The sequence below is a fragment of the Symsagittifera roscoffensis genome, chromosome 10, assembly GCF_963678635.1.
Source record: "Symsagittifera roscoffensis chromosome 10, txSymRosc1.1, whole genome shotgun sequence".
Taxonomy (NCBI): domain Eukaryota; kingdom Metazoa; phylum Xenacoelomorpha; order Acoela; family Convolutidae; genus Symsagittifera; species Symsagittifera roscoffensis.
This window is the reverse complement of record NC_087071.1, coordinates 17,601,992-17,609,280: the sequence shown is the minus strand read 5'-3', so window position 1 is coordinate 17,609,280 and position 7,289 is coordinate 17,601,992. Positions and strand designations below refer to the sequence as shown.

At 37.6% G+C, this 7,289-nt stretch overlaps 1 protein-coding gene across 1 annotated transcript in view; it reads left to right on the top strand.

Annotated features, from left to right (window-relative positions):
- Positions 1-426: 426 nt before the first annotated feature.
- Positions 427-7,289, top strand: part of LOC134855629 (excitatory amino acid transporter-like) — a 77,750-nt gene continuing 70,887 nt past the window's right edge. The window contains exon 1 of the mRNA XM_063872182.1: positions 427-1,214. The gene's annotated coding sequence lies outside the window, so the exon portion shown is untranslated. The remainder of the gene's footprint in view (positions 1,215-7,289) is intronic.

Genomic DNA, 7,289 nt, shown 5'->3' with positions numbered 1-7,289 from the left:
ATATTTCGTGGGAAAGCAATTCGGAGGAAAAACTTTTGTCTGTGTTAGATCTTGTCTGCCATCTTGTCTGTTTGATCTTGCTCATCCATTTTTTAAAAAAAAATTCTACGTGATTGTTAAAATTGGATAAAAACTTTACTCGATTTTTTCAATGATTTCGGATAGTTTATCTTGTTTTCTTTATGAAAAACTAGTTATCTTGAGGTCGCAATATCCTTCTCAGGAATTTTAGCTGCTCTTGTACGTTCTGCGAATTGCAGTGAACTTTTCTGATTCAGGAATCGGAGCTTTTGTTTTTCTTTCTGTATGGCATGTGAATCAACTTTTGGTTTTTAGTTTTTCTGCATCAAAATTGAAGCGAAGAAGTGCGGCTTTGCATCTGTGTAATACTAGCTTTCATTTTTGTCCTATAAGCGGTCGATTTGAAATGGATGTTCTTATAATCACGATAATGAATTTATCTCACACAACTCCTTGCAAAAAAAAACAATCTTTTGGAGGGTAAAAATTGAATTAACTTACGTTTCTTGAAGTTGCACAATCTTGCAGATCAATTTTTTTTATCTGTGAAGTGCGGGTTGAATAAATATATCCTATGCTTTGCAGGCTTTCTCCTTTTTCTTATTTTTGATGGCACTGACGATCTTCAAACAGATTAATTGGTTCATTTCGTTCTTACCATTTCTACCAGTTACCTTGTTTTTAGCAATCATCAGTGACTAGATCGAATTACATACATATAGTATTACATTTCTAGTCATTCTTTTTAGCTCCGAGCATATTCTTTTCCGGATTTTGTTCAATATTTTACGCCTAATTCTGTACTGCTGTTTCTTTTATTTTCTGTTCAGGTGTCAAATAGGTATTATATGACTGTTAAAATAGACGAACAGGATTTTGTGATGTTTGCTGTTGGAACATAGTACTAAAAGAAATTATAAAAGGGAACTTTCTTCCTTACATTCAATGAAGTTTCTATAATCTAATAAAATTACCGACTTATATCATATTTCATTTGTGTTTATTTTTGCCCGAAAACTGAAAAAGTTTTACATTCGTATTTTCAGTAGAATCAATTTCTTGCTGCAAAAGTTTTCAGAAAAAAATATTATTTATTATTTTATGCAGCAAAACTTAGCGCTCCCAAATTAGAAATTCCTGTAATTCTGGATTGCAGCTACTATTTTTTTATCGTCCATGATTGTTGATAATCGGTAAGTCACCTAGCAATCAGAGACTCAAACTACTATGTGTGTTTATTAAAAGATCTTCCAGTCAAAATTTAATAAAATTCTTTGACTTATCAAGCGCGTTCTTTGGATCAATTGAGCAATCTCCCACCCATTCTCGCGTGGGGGGGGGGGGGGGGGGGGTTGAGCTTAAAAGGTACTTGAAAAATGTCTATGAACACTCCAAAAACTACAATATCCGAGCTCAAAATTTTCATTCAAAGTGAAAAAAACAATCAATTAAACTGAGGCATAGAAAGCGACTTTTTTCTCTCTTCAAAGGAAAAAAGCTATTGCGTACAATATTAAGGTGCTGCGAAGAACAGTTTTTGCTATTCAGATTCAAGGCTAGAGCACCAACCCTGGTCACCCAAACAAAAATTAGCAAAAGAAAAAAACGATTTTTTTTCTTCTTTTTTTTCAAAACTTTTCTCGATACTCATATAAAATAAACTTCAGTCGGTCAATTGATTGCGTGCAACGGACACATCAACCATCTACCATCTACTTGCGTTTGCTGACGTTTTTTTAGCGTTTTACCGTTTTTGATTGGGGGAGATAGCTCAATTGGTCATTACGGGGGGAGATTCCTCAATTGATCCTGGTTTTTTTTTCAAAAGAACTCGTTTAGTTGATTTGATCTTTGGAAAGAAAAATTGAAACATTGGCGCAACTGCTGTGAGCAACAGTGTCTATTCTACTAAAATACTTTCTAAAAACGATCCCGGCAATCCCAATTCCTCAAAAAGTAGTCATGTAAAAAATTGCACGAGTAATGAGAAAATTTTGAAATTTTTGAGTTACATTCTAAATTTGAGCGAGTAAAGCGATCAAATACCGTCATTACCTGAAAGGTGTAGGCTATCGAAACTCAATTTTACTCATTTAAAAGCTTTTTAGTGGACCCTATGCCAAAATTGTGCTTAATTTAGCGATATTTGGACAAAAACTTTTTCCAAAACTTCTTTAAAATTATTGTGAAATAAAAAAGTAGTATTTTTTTGGCTTTTTCCATTTTTTTGCTTAAAATTTTTAAACAACTGATGTCGACTATGCTTATTTACTAATTTTCTACCCGTTTATATAGTTTTCTCAGTTGTTGGTTCACATCATCTACAAGCAACAAATACAATTTAAAAAAAAATTATGTAATTTTTATAAATATAGTCTGAACATTCTATGCCAATTGCACAGAAACTTGCTATCCTTGTTTGTTTCTACGGTTCAGTTTTGCGATTTTTCTTTGAAAAAAAGTCCTTTTAACCGATGCAAAAATTTAATTTTCAGTTTTATTTTTAGGTTCCGCACTGGAGTTCCAAGCGTAAAATACTACCGTCCCCACTCACGTTCTGTTTTTTTTCTTAAATTTACTTCCTTACTTTCACCAAAAGTGATTTGGTACGAGGGCTGAAGTTTGATGCTTAACATAGGGAGGGGAATGGAAAGATAACTTGTTAGAGAAAAAAAAAGATTTTACCCGGCCCCACCACCGAAATAAAACGCATGGGACCGGCTTGCAAAAATAATGTGGTAAAAGGCCTGCAAAAAAAAACTTAACGTGCAGAGATAAGCTTAACGTGAGTGGTAAGGGTTTTGTTTTTCTGATATTGCAGCTGCGCCTCTGTGCTTAACTAACAATGGAAACCTATTCAAACAAAAGACAAAATTCCCAAAAAATTAAGACAATCAACCAACCACATTTACTCCAGATTTATTGCGTTTAGCATCCCTTTCGCGATATGTTTACATCCCTCTGCTTACTACTGTAACTCCTCAAAAAACCAAATGGATACGGGGATTGAACTTGACGCTTACTTTTACATTCTGCAATTGCTTAGAAACCTAGGGGCTACTAGCGCGCGTAATGTCATCAAACTACGGCAAAGACAACGCAGCCCGTTCCGCAAACCTTGGGAGAGTCTCTAGGAACTTCACTCTGGAAACAAAACTTCTTGTGCTTCAATTTGAAATAGGTTAAAGCACAGATATGATCACATCTCTCGTAATGCGCCATTCCTGTTGTTCCATTCATGGATTTCGGCAAGCCTCGCACAACGTTAAAATTCAACTGGTCAAAAGTTAGAGATTCTGATAAACGGCTTCAATTTGAGGGAATCTTTCTTCACTCAACAGCCCGAAGTGAGTTTGCGTGCCAAAGTCGATCAATATGTTTACACATTTAGTGTTACGCAGTTTGTGAAAGACAATTTGAGCGTTGCATGCGAAAGCGACGATGCTCCCCTCCTATTGTGCAAGATAAGTTTCTGCATCTGCAGCCAAAAGAAAGTACTTTCTACAATAACTCCAACATTGAAATGATTTTGGGGCAGGATGTTTTTGATGCAATCAAGCTTCTCGAACACTTTCACGGAAGAAATCAAAATACTAGTTCGGCTGTTCGTCTGCCTATTGGCTGAGTTGTCAGTGGCAATGGGCAATGTTGAAGATGGAGCACTTGCCGACCAAGAGAAGAAGTGGTTCGCGCTAGATTAGTATGGGACGTTTAAACAAGCTGATGAACATTCTGCGGCTGATAAACTTGCTCGTTATGATAACTCTTGATATAAAATCTTCATTTTACCACGTTTCACGTGGAAATGATACATTGTCGGGATGCTCTGAGCTTAAGACAATTTTCATCTTCCACATAACTTGTACGAATCGTTGGTCCAATTTAATTTTCTTGCAAAGCATCGTGGGAAACAATTAAACCTGAAAATTATTACGCATCGGATATTTGTGGTGATTCAGAGGAGAATTCCGTAGTCACAAAACTCATAAAACCATTCGCCGAGAATGGTACGTTCCAAACCACCCAATTTTGTATCCGTAAAAATCTGGCATTTTTTAGCAAGTTTTGAACAGTGGGTCCAAATTTTACGGCAAATGCTCAATATCTCGCTTCTTGTTGGCTCCGATCTGCTGATATTTTGTCATTCGTTGTATTTCTCTTCAAAAAAACATAAATAAGCAGTTTCCGCAGACATTGAAAGCATTTTTGTGCTAATCGTATTAATAGAATGCGATCAAAGTTTCTTGCGTATTTTGTCGCGCCAGGATCCAACATCGGATGTGAGTGTTTTTTAATATACCAGGCATGTATCTGGAGCAAAAGATTCTCCGACTTAAGTTATTTGTGCTCTTTGCCGTTATCGCGAAGTCGCTTACGCCATGCTAAATACCTATTAGATAGATGATTACCTTGGCTTCGTGAAAAATTCAGACGAAGCTCTGAAATTAAAACGCAGTTTGGTTGAACCTCTTAAGCAGGTGTATTCAATCTGACAAAGGTTGTTAGTATTGTTCTCGATATGTTCTTGAAATTAAATCCCACTAAAACGGGCGCTAGCAACTCTGAAGAAAATTGTACCGCTCAATTGCGACCACGTCACCGATACAGTGGCTGTGAGCAGAGTAGTTAACCGCGAACTCAATGAATCTATTACATTGCAAACTATTCTTATTTTTTGTCGTCTGTGTTCGAGCCAATAGGTTTTTTCGCTCCGTATAACGTACGTGCACGGTATTTAGCGATTGAGTGGTTAACAGTGGGATGTCCCACTGCCAAAAGAATTGTACCGCAGATTCAAAAAAACGGCAATCCAGTTTTCTACTTTTAGAGAAGCTCACAATTTCTCGCTGTTGTTTTTTTTGATTTGCAATAGAATTAGTTAAACACACATGTTCGTTGCTAGCTTAATTGACGTTTTTCTGTTCTGTAGCAGTCCGCGCTCAAAAAAATGCCTAGTCTAAATGTCAACTTGCCTTCGAGTTCGGCACAGCAAGAGTAACCAGTGAAGATGCATTCAATTGCAAATCAGAAACTTCAAGCTTCGCTTCTCGCTACTTGTCTGGAAGATGATATCAAAGAAGCTTTGACACTCAGCACTTTTAAATTTTTCATGTGAACTGACAGCACTAAAGTCGTTCAGTGGTCGTACTTGATCGGCCGTGTTTGTGGCCAATCGATTAGACGAAATTCTGGAGTCGACACTAGTTGAACAATGTTTCCATGTTTTGAGCGGAGAAAATTCCGCTGACACAGAAACCCTAGACGTTACTGCCCTGCTGACTTCCTCAAGCAAGGCAGTTGGTTCAAATACCTTTCTTTTTTGAAAACTTTAACATGGAGTTTCAAGCCAAATAGGGAAATTTCTGAGAAAAAATTGCCTAGGTGGTTCGGTCTACGATCTGAATGAGGTGTTGAGATCTGTTAAATCTTTCCCCTCACTGCAGTTTCGATTGACTTTGCTCTCGTTTTCGGAGGAGTATACCTTGTTCTCGAAGATATGGCCATAACTGATCCAGCAGAAATTGTCATCGCAGAGGCAAAACTTTGCTTTTTTGCCCTCGGAGTCGTTCTCAGCAGAATATGAGCAATTAGCTGGAAGAAAGCGAGTCAAAAGGTCGAGCCGTATTTAATCGTCCTTGCCTTTCATCAAATTGATCTAGATCTATTTGATTAGATCTACCGGCCGCATCCAACGTTTTTTCGCAATCGCGTTCATAACTAGAGAACCAACAATTTTGGATAGCAGCCACAGCTTAGTCCGACCGTTTCTCCGTACTCAAACATTGGGGTCGACCTTTTCAAATTTCGTTTTGTAAGCTTTGCCGATCTTTGGAGAAACGCTGGAGTTTTCTATTTACTTGTTTTACAAATCAAATGGTGTTGGTTCCATGATAAGTTCTTGTGTGATGGCTATCGAGCGCTTTTTTTTAAGCGAGGAACACTCGATAGTCTGGTCGAACAATTTGGTTGGACAATTGTAGGAGCCAAAAAAGAGCTTCTTCTGTGCATCAAAACTTGGAACGCAGAAGCTCAATTGTCACTCGTGCACAAAAGTTTTAAGTGGAAGAATAGTCTACTTAGTGCGCCAATCCAGGGTGGAGCATAGGAGCGATTGGTGAACAGTTGTAAGCGCAGCTTCTATGAAATCTTAGGGTCAATAAAAGTGACTGACGAGGTTTTGATTACAACCATATGCCTAGTTGCATTTTCACTTAGGGCCTGTCTGCTCACTCCTGTTTCGGACGACCCAGATAGTCTTGACCCTTTGACACGGAATCATTTTCCTATAGCTCAGCACAGTCTAACGTTTCTGTCTCTAGGGTCGAGTGAAAATTATTTTCGCTCTAATCGCTATGCTCGTGGGCAAGCTTATGCAAACGCAACTTGGCAGCGTATGGTTACGTGAGTACTTTCCGACAATCAATATGAGAGTTAAGTGGCACGCTCTCTCCGAAGATACTTTGGAAACAAGATACCTAGTGTGATTAGGTGAATCTACTAGCCCTAGGGTCTACTACCCACTTTAGCAAGTAATATCAATAACTACGGCAAAAACAACGTCGCCCGTTTCGCAAACTTTGGAACCGTCTCAGAAAACTATACCCAAACGATCGTTAAGCTCGTTCCGGTTAGCGCTCTTTGGAAGTTGAAAGTATATAGAAAATTAAGCTGAAAGTGTATGAAAGTATCCGAGGAAACCAGTGTGATTTCAATTCTCACTTAATTCGTTTCATTTGAGAATCGCATTTCAGTCGAACTTGATAGAACAAAAAACAGCTTAGATTTTAATTGATTCAAATTTGGTGTATAGTTCAGTTTCTGTTATTTTGAATGTGAAAGTATTATGTTTCCATTGATATTTTAAAATTGAAATCCAAATTTACCATTTCTGTTTGTAGTTTTTTGCTTATAAATTGAGCCGAATTTTCAAAACAATGAATCAACTACAATTAAACCACATTTTTCTGCGGTTCAAAGAAAATATGGCTGCGAAAAAATAATTTAGCCAACCTCTCTTACCCTTAACTCAACACGGGGAGGGGACGAGGATGTGGACGGGCATAAACTCTTACTCCCTTACAAAGAAAAAAACTCACAAAAAAGTTTTAATCAACCTACCAACCATATTTACTCCAAGTTTATCTCACTTTTGACGTCTCTCCTCACTTTCGCTGATACTTTCTCATGTTTTACTCCCCTATATTACCCTCAAAACCAAATAACGAGGGTGGCTTGATTTGAAGTTTTACAAACCATCCACCTTTACC